The 24,086-nt window shown below is 40.8% G+C and overlaps 1 long non-coding RNA gene across 2 annotated transcripts in view; it reads left to right on the forward strand.

Annotated features, from left to right (window-relative positions):
- Positions 1 to 14,416, forward strand: part of Gm9725 — a 28,903-nt gene extending 14,487 nt beyond the window's left edge. The window contains exons 4-5 of one of the 2 annotated variants that reach the window (XR_001778596.1): positions 11,168 to 11,301; positions 12,905 to 14,416. This is a non-coding gene — a long non-coding RNA (predicted gene 9725). The remainder of the gene's footprint in view (positions 1 to 11,167; positions 11,302 to 12,904) is intronic. The other variant, XR_001778597.1, reaches the window with a different exon arrangement.
- The last annotated feature ends 9,670 nt before the right edge of the window (positions 14,417 to 24,086 follow it).

Here is a 24,086-nt window from a genome sequence, read left to right on the forward strand (position 1 = left end):
CTGTCGCTGGACCTTCTTTTCCTCGGGCTCATCTCCATTTCCATCCCTGTAATTGTTTCAGACAGAAACAATTATGAGTCAGAGGTGTGACTGTGGGATGGCAACCCCATTCCTCACTTGATGTCCTGTCTTCCCTGATGAAGGTGGGCTCTATAAGTTTCCTTTACCTACTGCCAGGCATTTTATCAAAGGTCCCTCCTTATGAGTCCTGGCAGTCTCTTACCTCCCTGGTCTCTGGTGCATTCTGGGGGGGGGTCCCCCAACCTCCTATTTCCCAAGGTTGCCTGTTTACATTCTTTCCGCTGTCCCTCAGGACTTAGGTCCTTTTCCCTCATGACTTAGGTCCTTTTCCCTCATTCAATACCAGATCAGGTTCCCCTCTACCCCCCCACTTCCCCCTCACCACATCCACTTTCCCTCCCAAGTCCGTCCCTCACTCCCCACTTATGATTGCTTTCTTCTCTCTCCCAAGTGGGACTGTGGCATCCTCACTTATGCACTTCAGCTTGTTGAGCCTTTTGAATTCTGTGGACTGTGTCTTGTGTATTCTGTGTGTGATTTTTCCTTCCTTCCTTCCTTCCTTCCTTCCTTCCTTCCTTCCTTCCTTCCTTCCTTCCTTCCTTCCTTCCTTCCTTCCTTCCTTCCTTGGCCAATATCCACTTATTAGTGAGTATATACCATGCTTGTCCTTTTGGGTCTGAGTTACCTCACTCAGGATGATATTTTCTAGTTCTATCATTTGCCTGCAAATCTCAGTATGTCCTCATTTGTAATAGCTGAGTAGTATTCCATTGTGCAAATGAACCACATTTTCTGTATCCATTCTTTTGTCTTGGGACATCTAGGTTGTTTCCAGCTTCTGGCTATCACAAAAAAGGTCGCTATGAACATAGTGGAACATGTGCCCCTGTGGCATGGTGGGGCATCTTTTGGATATATTCTTAAGAGTGGTATAGCTGGGTCTTCAGAAATTTTCAATTTTCTGAGGAACCTCCAGATTGATTTTTAGAGTGGTTGTACCAGTTTGCAATCCCACCAGCAATGGAGGAGTGTTTCTCTTTCTCCACATCCTGTCCAACATGTGTTGTCACCTGAGGTGACATTCAGATTGGTGTAAGGTGGAATCTCAGGGTCGTTTTGATTTGCATTTCTCTGATCACTAAGGACTTTGAACATTTCTTTAGGTGCTTCTTAGCGATTTGAGACTCCTCAGTTGTGAATTCTCGGTTTAGTCCTATACCTCATTTTTTTGATTGGGTTGTTTGGGTTTTTGGTGATTAACTTCTTGAGTTCTTTATATATTTTGGATATTAGCCTTCTATCGAATGTGGGGTTAGTGAAGATTTTTTCCCAATTTGTTTTATCGACTATATCCTTTACCTTACAGAGAAGATTTCCAGTTTTATGAGGTCCCATTTGTCAATTGTTCATCTTAGAGCATGAGCCATTCGAGTTCTGTTTAGGAAATTTCCCTTTGTGCAAATGAGTTCAAGGCTCTTTCCCACTTTATGTTCTATTAGATTCAGTATACCTGGTTTTATGTTGAAGTCTTTGATCCACTTGGACTTGAGCTTTGTACAAGGTAACAAATATAGGTCTATTTTCATTATTCTACATATAGACAGCCAGTTAGGCCAACACTATTTATTGAAGATGCTTTCTTTTTTCCATTGTTTATTTTTGGCATCTTTGTCAAAGATCAAGTGACTGTAAGTGTGTGGTTTTATTTCTGGGTCTTCAATTCTATTCCATTGATCAACACGTCTGTCTCTGTACCAGTACCATGCAGTTTTTATCACTCTTTCTCTGTAATAAAGCTTGAGGTCAGGAATGGTGATTTCCCCAGCTGTTCTTTTATTGTTAAGAGTTATTTTTACTGTTCTGGTTTTTTTTTTTTTTTTTTTTTGCCTTTCTAGTTGGATTTGAGAGTTGCTCTTTCCATGTCTTTGAAGAATTGTGTTGGGATTTTGATGGGAATTGCATTAAATCTATAGATTGCCTTTGGTAGGATGGCCATTTTTACTATGTTAATTCTGCCATATCGTGGTGAGTGATGGTTTTGATGTGTTCTTGGATTCGGCTTGGAAGTATTTTATTGAGTATTTTTGCATCAATATTCATAAGCGAGATTGGTCTGAAGTTCTTTTATTGGTTGGGTTTTTGTGTGGTTTAGGTGTCAGAGTAATTGTGGCTTTATAGAACAAGTTAGGTAGTGTTCCTTCTGTTTCTATCTTATGGAATAGTTTGGAGGAAATTTCTATCAGGTCTTCTTTGAAAGTCTGGTAGAATTCTGCACTAAATCCATTTGGCTCTGAGGTTTTTTTTTTCTTTTTTTGGTTGGGTGGTTTTTAATGACTTTTTCTATTTCCTTGTGTGATATTGGTCTGTTTAGATAGTTTACCTCCTCTTGATTTAACTTTGGTATGTGGCATCTGTCTAGAATTCATCTAGATTTTCCAGTTTTGTTGAGTATAAGCTTTTATAGTAGGATCAGATGATTGTTTTGAATCTCCTCCGTTTCTTTTGTTATGTCTCCTTTTTCATTTCTGATTTTATTAATTTGGATACTGTCTCTTAGGCCTTTAGTTAGTTTGGCTAGGGGTTCAACTGTCTTGTTGATTCTTTTAAAGAACCAGCTTTTGGTTTTGCTGATTCTTTGTACTGTTTTCTTTGTTTCTATTTGGTTAATTTAGGTCCTGAGTTTGACTATTTCCTACCTTCTACTCATCTTGGATGAGTTTGCTTCTCTTTGTTCTAGAGGTCTCAGAACTGCTTAACTTAACTGCTATTAAGTTGTTTGTGTAAGATCTCTCCAGTTTCTTTACCAGGGCACTTAGTGCCATGAACTTTCCTTTTATCACTGCTTTCATTGTGTCCCATGAGTTTGGGAATGATGTGTTAATATTTCCATTAAATTCCAGGAAGTCTTTAATTCCTTTCTTTATTTCTTTCCTGACCAGTTATCATTGAGTAAAGAGTTGTTCAGTTTCTGTGTATATGTGGGCTTTCTGTAGTTTTTGCTGGTATTGAAGACCAGTCTTAGGCCATGGTGATCTGATAGGCTGCATGGTATTATTTCAGTCTTCTTGTATCTGTTGAGGGTTGTTTTGTGACCAATTATAAGGTCAATTTTGTAGAAGGTACCATGAGGTGCTGAGAATAATGTGTATTCTTTTTTTTTAGGGTGAAATTTTCTGTAGATATTTGTTAAATCCATTTGTTTCATAACTTCTGTTACTTTCACTGTGTCTCTGTTTAGTTTGTTTCAATGACCTGTCCATTGGTGAGAGTGGGGTGTTGAAATCTCCCACTCTTACTGTGTGGGGTTCAATGTGTGTTTTGAGTTTTAGTAAAGTTTCTTTTATGAATTTAGGTGCTCTTGCATTTGGGGCATAGATGTTCAATATTGAGACTTTCTCTTGGTGGATTTTTCCCTTGAATAATATGAAGTGTCTTTCTTCATCACACTTGATAACTTTGGTTGAAAGTGTATTCTATTGGATATTAGGATGGCAACTCCTGCTTATTTCCTGGGACCATTTGCTTGGAAGACCTTTTTCCATCCTTTTACCCTGAGATAGTTCCTGTCTTTGTTGTTGAGGTGTGTTTCTTGTATGCAGCAAAATGCTGGATCTTGTTTGTGCATCCAGTCCGTTAACTTATGTCTTTTTATAATGAACTGAGTCCATTAATATTGAGAGATATTAAAGAGAGATGACTATTGGTTCCTGATATGTTTGTTTTTGTAGGTGGCTTTATGTGCTTGTGGTTGTCTGCTTTTGACTTTTTTGTGAGATGCTTAATATCTTGTTCTTTCTTTGATATAGATATCTTCCTTGTGTTGGAGTTTTCCTTCCAGGATCCTCTGTAGGGCTGGGTTTGTAGATAGGTGCTGTACTGGCTAATATTGTGTCAACTTGACACAAGCTGGAGTTAACACAGAAAAAAGAGCTTCAGTTGGGGAAATGCCTTCACGAGATCCAGCTAGAAGTCATTTTCTTAATTAGTGATCAAGGGGGAAAGGCCCCTTGTGGGTGGGACCATCTCTGGGCTGGTAGTCTTGGTTCTATAAGAGAGCAGGCTGAGCAAGCCAGGGGAAGCAAGCCAGTAAAGAACATCCCTCCATGGCCTCTGCATCAGCTCCTGCTTTCTGACCTGCTTGAGTTCCAGTACTGCACTTCCTTGGTGATGAACAGCAGTATGGAAGTGTAAGCCGAATAAACCCTTTCCTCCCCAACTGCTTCTTGGACATGATGTTTGTGCAGGAATAGAAACCCTGACTAAGACAGGTACTGTTTGAATTTGGGTTTGTCTTGGAACATTTTAGTTTATCCATCTATGATGATTGAGAGTTTTGCTGGGTATAGTAGCCTGGGCTGGCCTTTGTGTTCTCTTAGATTCTGCCTGACCTCTGGCCAGAAGGCTCTTCTGGCTTTCATAGTCTCTGTTGAGAAGTCAGGTGTAATTCTGACAGGTCTACCTTTGTGTGTTACTTGGCCTTTTCCCCTTGCAGCTTTTACTCTTCTTTCTTTGTTCTGTGCATTTAGTGTTTTGATAATTGTGTGACAAGAAGATTTTCTTTTCTGGTCCCATTTATTTGATATTCTATTGGCTTCTTGTACCTTTATGTCCATCTCTTTCTTTAGGTTGGGGAAGTTTTCTTCTATGATATTGTTGAAGATATTTTCAGGTCCTTTGAGCTGGGAATCTTTGTTCTCTTCTATTCAGATTATTCTTAGATTTGATCTTTTCATTGTGTCCTGAATTTCCTGGATGCTTTGGGTTAGAAGTTTTTTATGATTTGAATTTTCTTTGACAGTTGTGTCAATCTCTTGTACTGTATCTACTACACCTGAGATTCTCTCTTCTATCTCTTGTATTCTGTTGGTAATACTTACATCTGTGATTTCTGACCTCTTTCCTAGGTTTTCCATTTCCAGGTTTGTCTCCGTTTGTGTTTTCTTTATTGTTTCTACTTCCACTTTTAGGACTTGGATCGCTTTATTCAATTCCTTCACCTGTTTACCTGTATTTCTTTCAGTGAGTTATTGATATCCTCCTTAAAGAACTCTATTATCTTTATGAGATAGGATTTTAGGAGTTTCCTGATTTGAAAGTATGTTGGTGTATTCAGGGCTTGCTGTGGTTGGAGAACTGGGTTCTGATGATGCCCACGTATTTTGGCTTCTGTTGCTTATGGCCTTGTGCTTGCCTTTTTCCATCTGGATATCCCTGATGTTTGTTGATCTGGGTGACTCTATGGAGTCTTCCTCTTTTGTCCCTGGGTTGTTTCTGGTCTCCTGATAGGCTTGAGGCCCTGACTGTATCAGACCACCTGTGGGGTCTTCCAACTGGAGGCTCTTCATAGGGCAGAGAAGCTGCTGATCTGTTTCCTTGACTGCAATAGATCTCCTGGAAGGCCTTCAGACAGTTGGGTCTTCAGTGGAACAATCAAGTTGTTGTCCAACTGCTCTGAGTGCAGTGAGTGAAACTGCTTTGGGTGTAGCTGGTCTTCTAGGATGTATTGGAATATGGAGTCTTCATGGGAGCAGACCAACTTACGAGTCTTCCCCAGCCACAAGGACCAGGCAGAAAGGGTGGAAGGGACAGAAGAAAGGAGAGTGGTATTTAAGAGGGTGGGGGTTTTGGTGGGTGATGGGTCCTGAGTCTACCAGGTTCAGAGCAGCAGCTCTGGAACTGAGTGGGGGTGGGGGTGGGGGGTTACCAACTGCTCTGAGTGCAGCGGGTCCTCTAGGATGTCTTGGAATATTGCATGTTCTGGTTTTTTCTATTTCTCTCAAATAATTAGGAGTGTAGTAGGACCAGTATAAATCACACAAATTATTCTTGTGAGAGAAATATAATGCATTCAGTGCATTAAAATTCCAATTCCTTGTTTTCTTAGCTTTTAAAGAAATATTTGACTTAAATGTGTTTATTTTTTGCTATTAGCTAATCAAAATAGATCTCCTAAGAGATTTGATGATGCAATTTATTAATTCCCTCCAGTGATGCAATCAATCATGGAGAAGTAGAGGAAAGGCTCAGCTCTTTAATTTAAAGTTCAGAAATCTCATGTCAATTCTACATTTAGCACTTGATACACAGAGCTACAATGTCATTCTCCAATGAGCTCAACGTTTCACATATTATTGCAAGAACTTTATTGTGACCATTTCAGGCCAAACTGGTTTAGGCTGGGACTGGAATCTGCATTTGAAGATGTGGTGTTTCTTTCCTAAAATAGATGTGGTATGTACTTATATATTCCATAGTCTATGAAAGAAAGATCCTCAGGGTCTTCCTACTTTACATGGGCCACAGGTTTATACCCTATTATCCCAGGCTGAGGTTATAACCTTTACTGAGTTTTTCTTTAATTAAAAACAAGAAGTGTAAAGGCCTACTATGTTGGTGGTAATTTTAAATTTCTCATACTATCATAGTGCACTTTCAAGTATTTAAGAATTGGACATAGTACTACCGGAAGATCCAGCAATACCTCTCCTGGGCATATACTCAGAAGGTGTTCCAAATTGTAATAAGGACACATGCTCCACTATGTTCATAGCAGCCTTACTTATAATAGCCAGAAGCTGGAAAGAACTCAGATGTCCCTCAACAGAGGAATGGATACAGAAAATGTGATACATTTACACAATAGAGTACTACTCAGCTATTAAAAACAATGAATTCATGAAGTGTTCTTAGGCAAATGGATAGAACTAGAAAATATCACCCTGAGTGAGGTAAACCATTTGCAAAAGAAAACACATTGTATGTCCTCACTGATAAGTGGATATTAGCCCAGAAACTTAGAATACCCAAGATACAATTTGCAAAACACATGACCCTCAAGAAGAGGGAAGACCAAAGTGTGGATACTTCGTTCCTTCTGAGAAGGGGGAACAAAATACCCATGGAAGGAGTTACAGAGACAAAATTTGGGGCTGAGACTGAAGGAAGCACCATCCAGAGACTGCCCCACCTGGGGATCAATTCCATAAACAACCACCAAACCCAGACACTATTGCATATGCCAACAAGATTTTGCTGACAGGACTCTGATATAGGTGTCTCCTGTGAGGCTATGCCAGTGCCTGGCAAATACAGAAATGGATGCTCACAGTCATCTATTGGCTGGGACACAGGACCCCCCAATGAAGGAGCTAGAGAAAGTACCTAAGAAGCTAAAGGGGTCTGCAACCATATAGGAGGAACAACAATATGAACTAACCAGTACCACCCCAGAGCTTGTGTCTCTAGTTGCATATGTAGCAGAGGAGAGAGTTGCCCATTAATGAGAGGAGAGGCCCTTGGTCTAGCGAAGATTACATGCCCCAGTACAGGGGAATGCCAGGGCCAGGGAGTGGGAGTGGGTGGGTTGAGGAGCAAGGTAGAGGGATATCATTTGAAATGTAAATGAAGAAAATATCTAATAAAAATTTTCAAGTATTTAATTTAATGTTTTCTAAATAAATGTTCTCCAGGCCAGAGGTCAAGGGCAAAAGGCTTGAAATAAGAAAATGTGTATCATGTTTTTGAACTGTGAGGAAGCTGGAGTGACGTACAAGCTGGGGATGGAGGAGACTCATAAACCGTATCCAAGCCAGTTTGAGTACTTTAACATTGCTGTGATGTGACAAGTGGTGAGGTGCAGATGAGTCTAATCAGATGGGTGCAGGATCTCAGTTCAATTGTGAGTTCAGTTTTTAATTCACACATCATCTGGACCAAAACACTCAGACAATTTTCATAGCATGTAGCAGGAGCACATAATCTAGAGTTTGCGTGTAAGTTTGAGATGTCAACAGGGAGTGGACAGAATTCTGCAATTATTTTGACTTGATTTTCAACAGACATAAAAACTGTACTATGCTGGTCTCAAGAAACAGCTCAGTGAGCAAGTATTTGGTTTGCAAGTATGAGAACTTGAGTCTACACTCCAGAGTCCATATATAAAGAAAGCCTAGGTATGGTGGCCTGTGCTTCTAATGCCATTGCTGGCAAGTTGGAGATAAGCTGATCCCTGGGGCTTGTGGACCAGTCAGCCTAACCTACTTAGCAAGTTCCAGGCTATTGAGAGATCCTGTTTCCAAAAAAAGAATGGATGTTGCTTGTCTTTGCTTGGGTTTCATTGCTGTGAAGAGACACATGAACATGGCAGCACTGAGAAAGGAAACATTTAATTGAGGCTAGCTTACAGTTTCAGAGGTCTAGCCCATCATCATGGCGTAAAGCATAGCACTATATAGACAAACATAGGACTGGAGGAGCATCTTGATATGCAGGAAGTAGGAGACTACCACACTGGGCATAGCTTGAGGATAGGAGACCTCCAAGCCCACCCCAACAGTGACATGTTTCCTCCAACAAGGCCACTCCCTGTGGGACAAGCATCCAAACACATCAGTCTATGGGTCATGTTGGTTCAAACCACCACAACGCTTAAGGAACAGCACCCAGGGCTATCCTCTATCCTCCACAAAGGCAGAGAGTTCACACTGTTTAATTTTCTTATATTGCATGTCAAGATATTTTTGATTTCAAACATATATGTGAAAAGAAAAAAAAGATAGTAATGATTCTTTCCAAGTTGCATTTTATTTAGGAATGATAATGTTAAGATGCGACTGGGCCTGGAGAGATGGCTCAGTGGTTAAGAGCACTGACTTTTCTTCCAGAGGTTCTGAGTTCAATTCCCAGTAAACACATGGTGGCTCATAACCATTGGTAATGGGATCTGATGCCCTCTTCTGGTGTGTCTGAAGACAGCTACAGTGTACTCATATACATAAAATAAATAAAATAATTCTTTAAAAATAAAAGGTGCAACCAGGACAATGAGGTTCTATTTATCTTGTCATTTAAAACAACACAAGGCACAGATATTCACAAGGAAAACATCCTTTGACAATAGAAACAGAAGTTAGTGCCACATAGCTCAGTTGTCATTAATGACCCACTGATACTTACTATCTGCTCTCCCCAAATGAAGAAATGATCTTCAAGCTGCTTAAGAGAAACCAAGTCCAGAAGTGTTGAATGATGTACAGTGCCAGGATGTATTGGGAACAAAAGTCTAGAACAGGGTGTGCAACCCTCTGTACACAGGTCAAATCCAACCCACAGAGGAATATTATAGATAGCTTTATTTGCAGGTGGGGCTGTGGCTAAGTGGTAGGACACATGCTTAGCATGACAAGGTCATGGACTCAAATCTGTAGCTCTAAATCTTACATAAAACACAGCTTAGTTTTTTCTTTTACACACACACACACACACACACACACACACACACACACACACACACACACTATACTTATACTAGTATATATTTATACTATATATATATATATATATGTATATATATATAAATTTTTAAGGATATATTTTATTTATTTTGTGGAAAAGGTGACATGTGCTATGGCAAATGAGGGGTCAGAGGATGACCCTCGGGGATATGTTCTTTCCTTACACTGAGTGGATCCTGGGTGACCATCAGGCTCAATGGCAGTCACCTTTATCCTCTGAGCTAGTTTTCTGACCCTAGTTTACATTTCACAATTAAGACTTATTTTTATGTGTATATATGTGGTTTTGTGTCTGCCACTTGTGTGCTAGTGCCTGAGGGGCCTAATGGAGGGTGCTGGATCTCCTGGAGTATTGTTGCAGTTGGTTGTAAGCCTCTCACTGTGCTGAGAACCACACTTAGATTGTCTGAAGAGCTACAAGTACTTATAACAGCTGAGTCATCTCTCCAGCCCCCTTTATATGTCTTATGGCTGTTTTTTGTTGTTGTTTTGTTTGTTTGTTTGTTTGTTTTACTTCAGTGACAGAAGAGTTACACAATAGAGTCTATATATGTCAGATAATTTAAAAAATTTTAAGATGTGGCCCTTTAGAGAAAAATATTTCCCCTATCTAGGAGACATGAAAGGACAGGGTTAGCAGATCTCCTAATGGTAATGTGATTGCTGCTAATACAGAGAAATAAACAAAAGCAAATTGTGCATATGAGCACATGAGTGTGAAGCTGTGATGCACGGGGATCCAAACAGCACTTGGAAATAGTTCAACAACGACTCACCAGTCAATGGCACCGCCTGATCAGCCAAGCCAGAAACCCAGTTTACACCCTAAGCGCTTTTCCCCTTACCCTGCTTTATCGCTGCTGTGCGCACTTGTTCACCTCCACTGCCGTTACCACAGCTCAGGCTTCCAGGAGCACTGCAACATTGGAACATTTCCTCACAGCTGTTCCCACCTTCAGACATGCTTCTCTGTGCCATCTTTATCTGACACAGTGGCATTTTAAAGAGTCCCCAGCCCCCTGTTTATATAGTTCAATGCCTTGCTCTTGCCTTTCAAAATAAACCCAAAGTAGGAGCATAAATTACAGAGTCCTTTGCCAGTGCTTCTTTCAGTAGCATCTCTTTACCCCCTAGATCCCAGCTCAGCCACCACTTCCTCTGGGGTTCTGTCTCTGTTCCTGATTCTGAGTTTAGTTACTGTCAAACGTCCTCATGAGGCACTTGATAGTTTCTTGTTACAGATGGGAGCATACTACATTGCAGTTGTATAATTATCTGTCTGGCAAGTCTAACATTGTGAGGGCAAGGACCATGCCTTCATTAATTGAGGACCCAATAGGGAGGAACACAGATCTGGTCTCTGCTAAAATATCACTTGCAGCGTTATGTGAGAGATTAACATTTTTAAGGTAATTATCCAAGTGTAAGCAACAGGGTTCAGTTTAGAGGTTTTTAAGCTGACTTCCTTATTCTTCTATGTTGAGATGATTTGTACTGTCTTGAAGTTCTTCATTCATTCAGTGATTTGGGAATGAGACAGACCTGGAATAATTAGATTGCTATTTTGACAACATTATTCACAGTAGGCAGTATTCCTGAAGGCTGGATTGCAGTTGCAAGAGCTATTCACTTCAAGGAGAAAAGGGTTTTCTGAATTTTAACAGATTATGTTTAATAACCACACTCAAAGCCTGGAGAACTCAAGAAATAGTCCACTAAGACCCTTAGAGTAGGAAGGATACAGGATGAGAGGGCACCTCCTATGACCTGGGCTGGGAAATATGGAATGAAGAGGGGGGAGGCCAGGAGAGGGGGGAATTGTGAGTGAGAGCATTCATTCCTATCTTTCCCAGGATGTGATGGCTAATCTCACTGCCAGCTCTGTAGGCCCTGAAATCATGGAGGAGACACACAGCTGTGCATGTCTTTGAGGTTTAAGAGGCAGAGGAATATCTACCCTCAATCCAGGCTCCAGTCTGCCACCCAGGTACGAGGGCTTCGGAGGAAAGAGCAGCGTCGCTGCCTGCTTCTGCTTCTTGCTGAGCGGATGTGTCTGTTGCTACCACTGTCATCCTTTGCTGACACCAGTCTGCAGCTTTTCTGGCTTTCTGACAAGTACTTCTGACAAGACCAATACCTCGCGGGAATCTGCAGGCTCCCAGTACCCAGGCTTGGATTGCTGACTTATCAGCTCCCTGGGTTGAGCAGCTACCAGGTTGTAGGCCTGAGAAATCCTTCTTTTTAATATATTCCAATATAATTCTACAGGTTCTGCTCTTCCAGAGAAGTCAGACATACAGCTTTTTCTTTTCCTCCTCCTTTCCTCTTCTTTCTTTCATCCTCCTCCTTTTCTTCCTCTTTTTCTTCCTCCTCTTCCTCCTCCTTCTCTTTCTTCTTCAGAAACTCTAAAATGATATTGAAGATTTCTGAGTTTGGGGTATCTCAGTTGGTAGACTACTTGCCTTGCTTGCACAAGACCTTGAGTCTAAACTCCAGCACTGCATAAATTGGGCATAGAGGTGCACATCTGCAATTCTAGTCCTTGGGAGACGAAGACAAGAGGATCAGGAGTTCAAGGACATCCTCAGCTACATAGTGAGTTTAAGACCAGCCTGAGATTCAAGGTACCATGTCAGAAAACAACAACAACAATAACAACAACAACAACAACAACAACAACGACAACCTTCTGAGAAGGACTTAAGTTTTATTTCCTTTCTGTCACTCAGAGCAGAAGGAGCCTCCCATAGAAGCCCTGAGTTTAGTATGATACTGGGGCAACTTGGATCCTTGTTGGTTGATTACAACCTTAATATGGGTGATTGTGTGAACACATTTGATATAAGGAAAAAAATGTAGTGATTTATGTATTGCCTCCCACAAAGTGCCATGTGTCAACTCTATCCACAGTGGTGATGCAGAAGAAAGTGTCAGCATTAGAGTAAGTGTTAGAGAGTAAGTCTTCATGGGAGGGCATTAGGTCACTGAGGGCTTGCTCTGAAAAGAGACTGCAGAAACCTGCCCACTCGTTCTGTTTTCTTTCTGGCCTAAGATTCAGGCACTCATATGACATATGTTCATCAATGAGATTCTTTTATCTCACTGAGAGGCCTCTAGGAAGTGGAGCTTTTCAGCCTTGAATTTAAAACTCCAAAGTGTGAGATGAATAAAACTTGCATCTTTTGAAGTTTATTGCCTCAAGTATTTTATTGTAGTGATACAAAGCTGAAATATAGAGGTCTGGAGTTCTGTGGCCCCTTAAAGATGAGGGACTGATGGGCAAAGAAAACATGTGGTAGGACCTGGCAGGTCTTACTGTTGAATTCAAGTATCTAGTGTGCCTCACTGTTGCATAGCCACAGCTAATATTTACTGATGGACTGAATGAATGGGGAGTGGGAGAACAAGAAGAACACTACTAATTTACTGCAAAGGAATTTGTGAATGAAACTGTTTCTTTGATACTTGACATACAATCTCTTAACTGGAAAATTGATCCTAAACCTTTATCTTTGAGAAGGCCACCTTATAGCCTAGTGGGCTGAAGGAAGTCATAAAGTCATTATCTCCTGTTTCTTTCATGACTCTAGGTCTCGGTGAGACACTGATACTTCTGGTCCTGCTGTCAAGAGCTTCCAGCACTTCTGAGACACCAGATCTTGGGTTCAGACTCCATCTTAGAGAGCATAACTTAAGGTTGAACCCAAGTTAACTAACAAGTCAGCACCTAGCACCAGCTTCTAGGCCACCATTCAACAAGCCAGCATCTAGAACCAGTTTCCAGGTTACTCCCCAACAAACCTGTACTAGTTTCCAGGTTACAAGCCTGCCCCTGGCACTTTATTTTCTAACCAACGCCAATAAGGAAGAAAGCAGAAGTTATGTTTATGGTTTGGCTTCTAGCACCAGCCAATTATGTTAAAGGACAACAAAATTCCATAATAGCACCTCCCAATCAGATGTGTGCTAATCTAGAAACCCCCTCGCTTGTTTGCCATTTCCTTTAAAACTTTGTTCTGCTGAGAGCTTGGGGCTCCATCAGATATGGTAGTGTAGCCCAAGCTCAAGCTTGAATAAAGAGACCCTAGTGAGATTGCATTGGAATCAGCTCCTTGGTGGTCTTTTGGGGTTCATGGAATGGGCACATTCCTTCATCACAGCTTGAGGTGCTATGTGATGGAATTTTTCCATTTGTTGCGTTAGTTTCTGGTCCTGAAGTTAACGGCTAGCACTTCATCACAGTTTGTGATGCTCAGACAGAGATCAACATATGCTTGTTGAGCAGATTGTTGAAAAAAATCCAACTAATGTCCAGATTACAAAACCTTGGCAGAAAGAAGAAAGCCTTCATTCTTTAAATAATATTTGTACTAATAATCTGTAGGCCATTTGGTATAAGGTGTTCAAAGTATTTGTTGAAGCAACTGACTGAAAAGAGAAAAAAAATGAAAATCAAAATTCTGTATCTTGTATATTTCCACCAAAGAACCATTGTTGATGTAAAAGTTTTTCTCTATTGCCTTCAGTAAATTCTTAATTTGATTTTGTAAAGAAACTCTGCATTCAGACTCATTAACATCGTGAAAGAATAATTTGCAAACCAGTCTTTCCCCATTCCTTTCATTTGGCTTTTTAAGGAAGATAGATTTTGGGGAGCATTTCTTTGTAGTGTGAGAGATGTAGGGTATAGATAAGAGCAGGTGGTCTGCACAGGAGCAAAGAGATGTGGATGTGAGGGTATGTGAGAGGGACCCTCATCACACCCTTCATTTCCTTAAGTGTGTGTGGCTGCCACCCAACGACATGTGTTTGGTTTGGTTTACTTCTTGTGTTCTTCTAGGGTCTATAGTCTACCTCTTTCTTGGTAATTTTGTGTTTTACTCCACAGGCCGACGGAGATCTGATTCTGACTCCTTTTGCTCCTGACTTGTCCTTGATGGCATGAGATCCTTTGGCATCTCCATCACACTCTCCATTTAGCCAGGGCCAAGAAGACTTGCCCTGCAACTGCACTGGGACAGGCCAGTTTCCTCACCTATGGGTCTTCATCTCAGCATCTCATAGGAACGGGGAGAGAGAGAGGAAGGGAGGGAGAGAGGGAGAGAGAGAGAGAGAGAGAGAGAGAGAGAGAGAGAGAGAGAGAGAGAGAGAGAGAGAGAGAGAGAGAGAGAGAGAGCCCCTTTGCAGCTGACCATGCTACCCAGATGTTTCTACATAATGACATCTCCTAGAGCCTGAAACAGGAAATACCACTTCCAGGCAGATAAGTTCTCATCCTTCCCAGACCCTCCCAGCCAGCTTATCTCCCTTCTCTTCCTTCTATTCCATTTTTGTCCCCCAAGCCATCAGGTTCTAAGTGATGGGATTCTTGTTTCCTTTCTTGTCCAATTAAAATATTTCTTGTCATTTCCTTAACTTTCTCAAAATAAATGTTCGCCTTTCCATTTCCTGAAGTCTAAGATTATGAGTGGGCACTGGAAGAAAGAAACCTACTTACAGACAGAGAACACACAGGAAGCCATTTGGGAAGTACTGGTGGGTGCACTCTGAGCTGATGCTGGCAGCCAGTGTTCTCAGGTTTCTCTGGGCTTTCTCATTAAAGAAACTCTATAGCACTTCTTTGTGAAATGGCAGACTGGAAATTAATATTAATATACCCTCTAAGGGTATGGTGCTTTGGTGATTAGGGTTATTATTTATGGAAGCAGGGTGTATCAACTTCATCCTGAGTTCTGAGGACCCACACCTCAAACCTGCTGTATGTAAATGGACGTTTATAGCTTTATGTAACAATGCAATTCCACTGTAGTACTTGCTTACAAGTCTGCATCATCTTTAGATTGATATGAACGCTGGTAAATCTTTGCTGCTTCCCCTATAGTTCTTCCTCTGTGCCCCAGCAGTTGGCGCAGCACTTCACACAAGTACACATTGACATCTGTACTTGGTAAGTAGCAACGTATTGAGAAGCAGTAATATTCTGAAAGGCCACAAGATGGGCTCATTTCACTGTGGAAGTTTGTGAAACACTTCTGAATCATTACATGAGCATTTCTTTTTGAGAGAGAGAGGGAGAGAGAGAGAGAGAGAGAGAGAGAGAGAGAGAGAGAGAGAGAATATTCCTGAATCTTAAGGAGGAATTAAAGTGCTTTTAGTATTCAGCTAGTTATTTAATTATCTAAAATTATATTAAAGCTATAGTATTACTTATCAGTTTTTCTTGTGGCTTTGAAAAACAATAAGATTTAATCTTTACCATTCTTTTCACATTATCCTTATCATAAAACTAAAATAAATATCTTGGTAATATGGTAAATGATATTTCTTGTTTTTAGACCTCAAGGTAGTGATTGTCACTCTTTTTTTTTTTAATATGAAATTTCATTGAGTGTCCCTTTGCTCTGTTTCTTGAAAACTGACTCTGTGTCAAGCAGTGCTGCTCTTAATCAGGAGAGACATCAGTTTCAGTATCATAATACACACACCGAGTCCTGAAAGTCCTGCTGCCTAAACCCACAATGACCACTGGGAAATGGTCTGCTTCTGGGGGTCCGGATGTGAAGGTGTTTGAAGAGATCTGTGTCCCTTCACATAGCAGCTTGGATTGCAGTCTGGCACTTCCAAACACACTAATTATGAAAGCTACCCCCTCCTTCAGAATGTGTTCACGCAGCTGCCCATGATTTATCCCAGATGATCTTCTCTTTTTATGAAACACATTTTCCTTTTCTTCTTTTTGTCACTATTCTAAAATTGCCAGCATAAGTTCCATGATTAAAGGCCTGTGCATGTCATACAAGTTCCATGACTGGAGGCATGTGCATTTCCACTACTCCCTTCATTTCCACTACTGCCACCATGGTTTCTATAAAGACTTTTAGAAAGTTATAATTTGTCTCATGCATCTTCTTGCAATTGTAGCCCTTGAAGCTCACTTCATAGAGCTAATGCTGTTGTCGGCACTGTCTGTGAACCTGATAAGTGAAAATCAGTCTGAAAAACCCTACATTTGTATAAAATAAAATTTCTTAATATCTCAGCTTAGAGGGCAATGCCAGACGTGGTGGTTTTTCATCTGGCTCATGAGGCAGCTGGAGCTTTCTGCCCATCCGAGTACCGAGGATGACTGAAGCTCTGAAGCTCTGTGACTGCTTCCCGGTTGCAGTACTAGGCATCAGCACACTCTGTTCTCTGACCTGTGTCTTCACGACTTCAGTTTGTCAGAGCTGATGTGTCTGTGCTCCCATCTTAGTAAACCTGTGTTTATGCTTTTAGGAGTGTGTATGCTAATATTGTCTGTACTTGCAGAAAGTGGCCTATGAATGTCCTACAGTGTTTTATATATTCCTCAAGAGATTCTTCTTTATAAGTAAATACATTTTAAAACAAAATTTCAGAATGCTTATATGCCAACTTTTTGAGGTTTTAGACCTCTGCGATTGTTCAGGAACTCAACACTTGGCATTACAGCATTAAGGAGTATGTCTAAATTATGGCATAAACTCTATGCTAGGAGAGTCTACCTTGTAATTTTGACATTTGTTCACTAGGCTAGGAGACTGAGATTCAAATTGAGAGACTTGCCAAGTCTCCAAGTATTCAATGATGATAAATTCAGCTAATAATAACCTATTGACTATAGTTTTAAATATATCCTTTTTTGACGTGTGTGTGTGTGTGTGTGTGTGTGTGTGTGTGTGTGTGTGTGTGTGTATGTGTCTGTGAATAATTTTATTCCTTTAGAAAAATCATTTAACAGATGCCCCTCTGGTAACTGTCACGTATAAAGAACCCCAGTCATGAAACCCTGACAGGCAGCCTCTGCCCAGAGGCTCCTCTATATGGAAAGAGTAAACCAGAGGATGCCTGTTGGTGTGTAATGAAGGTGGATTCAGGAGTCCAAGGAGAGACAGAGTTGATTGGGAAAGACGCTGTCTAGCTGATCGGCCTCTTGTTCACAGGACTGGAGCTGATTTCCAGGTCTTCTTAGGGCATGGTTATAATAGTGATCCAACAGGTCCCCTGGACTTATCTCTGACAGATTCCATTCATTAACTCTACAAGATGAGTCAAATGCATGCTGTGAGCTGCACAATCTTCTAGAGGTTTGTGATACAGGAGTGAAGAGAGAAGTAATCATTTCTTCCTTTCTAACAACTAAGCTTTAGCGGGAAGACAGATAACAACCAAATGGAAATTGTAAAATTTTATGGAGGGCATTTGAAGCCCTGAGAGCAGTTGGTGCAGAGGCCCAGGAGTTGGAGGGAAGAATTTCTTGTTTTCACTTTAAGAATGAGATAGGGACCAGAGAGGTTCCTCAGCAGTGCAAACATTTGCTTGTGAAAAGACACAGGTTCAGTTATCAGCACCCACATGGCTATAGACACTGCATGCATGTAGTGTACACACATATATACTCATGTAGACACATCAAATAACAATTTTTAAAAGAAGGAGATACAATATACACAGTACTAAAGTTTCCTCCTCTATCACCTTCATGTCTTTGCCATATAATGTCATGCCATCCCCTGGAGAAAAGCACTCACTGCCGTGCATCTTCATAGCATCAGTAAGGATCATGGCTCAGTTTAAGCAGCTGGTATACACTGAGAGACCAAAGGAGGGCAGGCTCTGGAACCGATCGGTTAGTGAAGAGGTTCAAGGTAGCTCTGTTAGGATGGCTCCAAGCCAAGCAAGAACCCAGGCATCTCTTGAAGGTGGAACAATCCATGTGTTACCACCACCAGGAGTCCAATGCCAGGCACTGAAGAATACATAGAACAAATGAAGCTCCCACCCTCAGGAGACCCAGAGCTGAGGACACCATAGCCCGGGTGTACAGGATGGTTCTGAGGCGTACAGGACGGCTCTCTCGCAGGCTTACAGGATGGCTCTTTATTCTGTTTTTTTGTTTTTGTTTTTGTTTATTTGTTTTGTTTTTAAAAGTCTATCTAGCCTGACTAATGAGGCTATTTATTGACATTTGAACAAGAGCCTCCTCTTCTCAGGGCGTCCATTCTCTCCTTATAGTCCTAGCTGAGTTTTATTCACATGTAAATTCCCTGAGGGACAGGGATAATTCCCACTGTCACTGTTTGCCCAGGTCCCAAGCATGACTCTTGGAATCCCCTGGAACCTGACAGAAGAAAGGCTTACATGCCAGTCTAGCCACACGTGTGAATTCAGACTTATACAGTGCCTTCTTGCCTTGTTGCTGGTTAGAAAGACTGGAAATGTATGGGGACATGAGAAGAGAGAGGAGTCCCTCACAGAGGAACCTGGCCAGTAGAGAAACAAGAATTTTAGCACGACTAACAGCTACTTAAGTCCTGCATTCCTTCCTAGGAATTCCCTTCAGGTATCCCAGCAGAAAGGCCATTTACAGGGAGAGTACATGTTCTAAACCCGTTGTGCAAACCTAGTTAGTTTTGCTTTTACCTTATCTTGTAATTCTTGATCCATCTCACTTGTCACATTGAGAGAAAGAGAGAGAGAGAGGAAATGGTTTCTTAGTCACTGAGAGGTAGCTTGAGAGCCACTGAAATAACATGTATGAGTTGGATATATTATAAATAGATGCACTTGGATATGTCTTTCTTTATGATTGCCTCTTATTCTCCTAACCCTTATGCTTAAAATCTGGATTATGTTATCTTTAATGGAAACTCCCAACTCTACTAGGCTTGATATTGTTATATTATTATTATTATTATTATTATTATTATTATTATTATTATTATTATTATTATTATTGTTATATCACTATTTCATTTGAGCCATGAATCCCACTTTGGCCTGAGTCAAGGTCCTTGAAGATTAGGGGGCTCCTCAGGCGGCTCAGAATGGTGGTGTGTATGCCTCTGAGTCTCTCTGTCCTCTCATAACTCAACAGCCCATTTGGCTGTTGTCTACCTGATCAGGGCTCCTGCCCTCCTAAGCCTGTTAACACAAGCACCTTCAAGTTCTCCAAGGGAAGGTATAATTATTGTAGGATTTAATAACTTTTAAAAGTTTTCCCCACAACATAGGCTGTTTTGAAGAAGAGTCAGTAGAGAAAACAAACAAACAAACAAACAAAAAAACTAAAGTTGTCCACTGACCTTTTGACACCTCTTGTGAACATGGTATAATTTATACCTCACATAATATTCTTTTACCAAAGAATCCTCTAATAAGGTCTGAGCTTAGCTACTTTGCAGTTTGTCACCAGAAGCAAATGATACAGATTTTGTGTGTTGTGTGTTTTCTTAATAAAATCCTATATCTATGTTTGTGCCTCCTTAGGTTAGTTTTCTATCAGTACAATAGCAAGTCACCACAAACTCTAAGACAGAAGATAACACACATTATCTATTTTCTCTCAGCTGTAGACTGGAGTCTGACCAATGGGTCTCATTGGGCTGGCAGAACCAGGTTCCTTTCTGAAAGCTTTAGTCTAGAAGACAATGTCTTCTTGCTTTTCCTGTGTCAGACATCATCTGCATGGCTAACTCCTAGAACTCTTTCCCCATGTTCAAAACCCACATGTCTATGTGACCTCCTTCATCATTGTCTTTTTTTAAATATGGCAGAGATCGATCTGGGTCTGCCTGAATAATCCAGGTGATTTTTGCTTGTATGTGACCAAGTATCCTAAGTCACATTTTCAAAGTCTCTTTGTCCTGTGTGGTGGTTTGAATGAAAGTGTCCCCATAAGTTCATAGGAAGGGGCGCTAATAGGAAGTAGGCATGGCCTTGTTGGAGGAAGTGTGTCACTGGATGGGGGAGGGAGGGAGGAGGAGAGTTGGCTTTGAGGTTTCAAAGCTCTAGACAGGCCCAGTGGCTCACTCTCTCTTCCTGCTGCATACTGATTCAGATGTAAAATTTTCAGTTCCCTCTCCAGCTTCACATCTGTCTGCAGGCCACCATGCTTCCCACCGTGATGAAATGGACTAAACTTCTGAACTGTAAGCCAGCCCCAATGAAATGCTTTCCTTTATAAGAGTTGCCATGGCCAAGATCCTAAGACAGCATGGAAGATGGCATAGTCAGATTCCAGGGGTGATGACATGGATATTTTAAGGCCCTTATTTTGTTTACCTACCTACCTTTCTCTAAAAGCTAATGTGAAATAAAACTGGATACCTATAAATTCTGTGCAGATATCTTTCTGCTTCTAGTTTCAATATATATGCATGTCTCTGTAAATAAAGAAAAAAGTCCTCATTTTACACTTCAAATAAAGAGAAAAAAATTTAATTTTGACTCTAAGGCGCTTCTCTTCCATCATTCTCATTTCTCCCTCCCTCCTTTCCTTTCTGCCTCTTAAAGAAAGAGAAGCGATGTGACTAGCCGGGTGTGTGGTTACCCAGTTTTTCTTCTTTTCTGCTGGTAACAAAGGTAAGCGACCTTTCCACTTCTACTTCTCTTGTACCCTAGTAGAGTTAGCATCCAGACCTGCCTGACTCAGGGGTGAATACAAGAACTCTCCAGTGAGCAGTTTCCTGCTGTGCATGAAACCTAAGTTAATCAGGTCTCTTCCTTGCAATGTTTTCTCTTCTCTATGAATCACAGCTGCCAGTCTCCACACTACAGCTTAGACTGAGATGGTCCTGAACCTGGGAATGGTAATCCCAATGGGTTGCCTAGCTCGTGTCAGGGTGGGCTTAGATCTTGTTTGACTTGCAGCCATGCAGATTTCTAGTCAATAAATCTATTGTTAACCTAACCTAGTTTAAGTATTGTTTCTTGCTCTGAATGGTGGTATACACTTTTAGTCCAAGCACTCAGGCAGGTGGATCTCTGACTTTGAGGCCAGAATTGTTTCTTGCAAATAAGAATGGTCTCAACTCATACCAGTTCTTCTCCTTCTCCCAACCATACCTGTTCCTAGGTTTCTCCATGATTTTGCTAATTCATCAAATTCTAATCTAAAATCAGGGATATCTGTTGTGGAAAGAAAGACCAAGAAATTGGCCTTTCTGACATTGCTTATGCTAATTCATGGGAACACACTGGAAATTTTCACTCCACATTATACTGTTTGTTTTTGGATTACACAATTCAGCTAATTAGAGAGGTTTACATACAGATGCTGGCAATCCTGTTAGTACAATGGCGGCACGATTGACATCTGAATACTTAATTTGTTTCTATGACCAAATTTCTGGAGTAAAAGTAAAATCTTTAAAATGAAATATTTTCATTTTTACTTTGCTTCTGGAACTAATGTATTCTCAACGAAATCTTCAAAGCCAATTTATTCTAAATTCAAATCACTCAGTGCATCGTAGTTTGCAAAGTTCAGTAGGCTGTATAAAAACATTCTAGCCACAGCTCCCCCACAATACTCTGATTCAAGCACATATACAGTTTCACTTTGTAATCTGTCTGCTCATGAGCATAGTTCTGAGACTCAGAAAACTGCTTATATTTTCCAGGTCTATGAGTAGAGGCCTGACATGTACTTCCAATGAGAGAAAAGTGCAGCTCTTTGGGGGAGGGGTTAGAAGAATGCCTTCTGGCTTCTAAGGCCAGTAGGCTTATAAGGTCGGTCAGCCTCTCTATTTATGTTAAGAATGCAGTCCAGCCAGTTTTTAAGCCAAGTTTACTGAGCAGTAGGTCTGCTCTGTCTTTGTGAAATCATCACAGCAGTGCTCCCTCTTGCTCTGGAAATATTAAAGCATAAAGCAAGTGTAGCAGGTTGCTAAGGAGCCCGCAGCATCACGTGTTGCAGAACTCAACTGAGGCTTCAACCCCTTTGCCAGACGGGACACACAGTTCACTTTTAATATAGAGAATCAGAACTGGAGTTCTCCAGTCCTTATAAGGGTGTCACTATGTCTCAACACAAATGTATTTTTATTAATCTTTATTAATTCAGTTTTGTTATTGCTTACGGTTTAAATTTTTTCCCCTGTTGCTGTGATAAAATACTCTGACAAAATCAACTTATGGGGGAAAAGGTTTATTCTGGATCACAGGTCCTTTCTGTCTGCCTTTATATGTCAAGTGCCTCAAAAGTGCCGTAGTCAGAATATGGAAAGTGCCCACAGGCACATGCATTTGAACACTTCTCTCTGATTGGTGCAGAAGGTTGAGAAGGCTGTGGAATACTTGGGATGTGGAGCTTTGCTGGAAGAAATGGGTCACAGGGGCTGGATCTTGAGGCTTGACAGCCCAGCCCTGCTTCTTATTTACTCTCTGCCTCCTGCATGCAGATGTGATGTGACCAGCATGCTCCCTGCTCTTACTGTCACACCTTCTCTGCTTGCTGGGCATTTGGACTGTGCCATAGCCCTTAATCAGGACTTGTCTGGATATTTTTCTATTCCTAAGTTAAAAGTACTTCTCTGGTAAGCAAGATGCTTCAGAATCGGAGAGAAAAAGTGAGATGCTTGTGCTATGAGAGAGTGGGAAGGTGTGATATGAAACTTGTATCGCTTGCCAAAGAGGAAACTGCCTGTCTTGGATGGTCTCCATTTCTGGCTCCTCCTCCTCCCTGCTATCTGTATTGCAGGGATCACAGCGAGCCAGTCTGGAGAATACTGATGAGGACAAAAGTCTTGAGGTAATGGAGCAAGAAGAAGGAAGCTGGGTCTCCAATGACCTCATGGAACTAAGTGTCTCACGAATCTAGACTTCTTGCTTTTCTTTTTGAGGGAAAATAAGCTTTTATCTTATTAAAGCCATTATTTTAGAGATTTTTTTCCATAACAGCATAGATTCTTCTTTAACTAATGTAATGATGAAAGCACTCTTCCTCTGTCTGAGCATGAGAGTTCATGGGGGAGAACTGAGAGGCTGGGAGCATGGAACCAGCTGAGTACAGCAGACTTCCTTTCCAGGGCTGCCCTTAACTAGGGCTGAGGATAACTCTAGGCTTCCAGGGAAAAGTTCTTGACTATTACATGGTACTAGCTAGTTTAGTTCTGAGGTTAGATGAGTTGTTATTTTAAGATGATGGAAAAATTAGCTTAGTTGTGAATGTTACACAAATGACAGGAAGGAACCAGACTAATAATATTTCAAAGGGCTGGGGGGGGGCTACAATTATTTGATAAAAGTTATACTTTATTCAGTTTCTTTAAAAAATGCAATGGTTACTTATAAACTTGGAAACAATATGACTGAAAAGTAATAAATATTGAAGGGAATGTAAATTAAACAAATTACAAGATTAACTAAACTGAGAGCTAATTACTCCGAACTAGTCACAAGATAAAAGTTACAATGAAATAATAATAGAAATTAAAGCGTACGGATAACGACATGTAAGATTAAATTATAAAAGTAGCAACTACTACAGCTTTGCTTTAGTGGGTTGGATAAAGCTTGAACAAATGACTTCAGAAAATGTAATTCTCCACCATCAATTCAGAAGATACAAAAAATCAGAAAGAGCATTCAAATTCCAGCAAATGACAATAGTCCCTGTCTCTTAAGTTCTCATGGGTATATGTTATGGAGCCTTTAAGGAAAGGATAATTCTACTTATAAAACATGTCTACATAACAATAAAAGAAGCTGCATTTCTCAGTTCCTTTTACAAGTTCAGGATTTCAGATATATGACACAGTTATTACAGGAAAGGAAAACCAAAAGCTGCTTTCATTTATGGCCCTGGTTATGAAGATTCTAAACACAATGTTTACAAACTACATCTCAACAGGATGAAAAATGTGGTGGATGCCTCAGGTATGCAGGAGCCCGCTCAGTCTAGGGAATGACAGAATTACATTACAGACTACAGGACCTTAAATGTAATACAGGGACCCCTGGGTCTGGTTC

Source organism: Mus musculus, chromosome 8 (genome assembly GCF_000001635.26).
Source record: "Mus musculus strain C57BL/6J chromosome 8, GRCm38.p6 C57BL/6J".
Taxonomy (NCBI): Eukaryota; Metazoa; Chordata; class Mammalia; order Rodentia; family Muridae; genus Mus; species Mus musculus.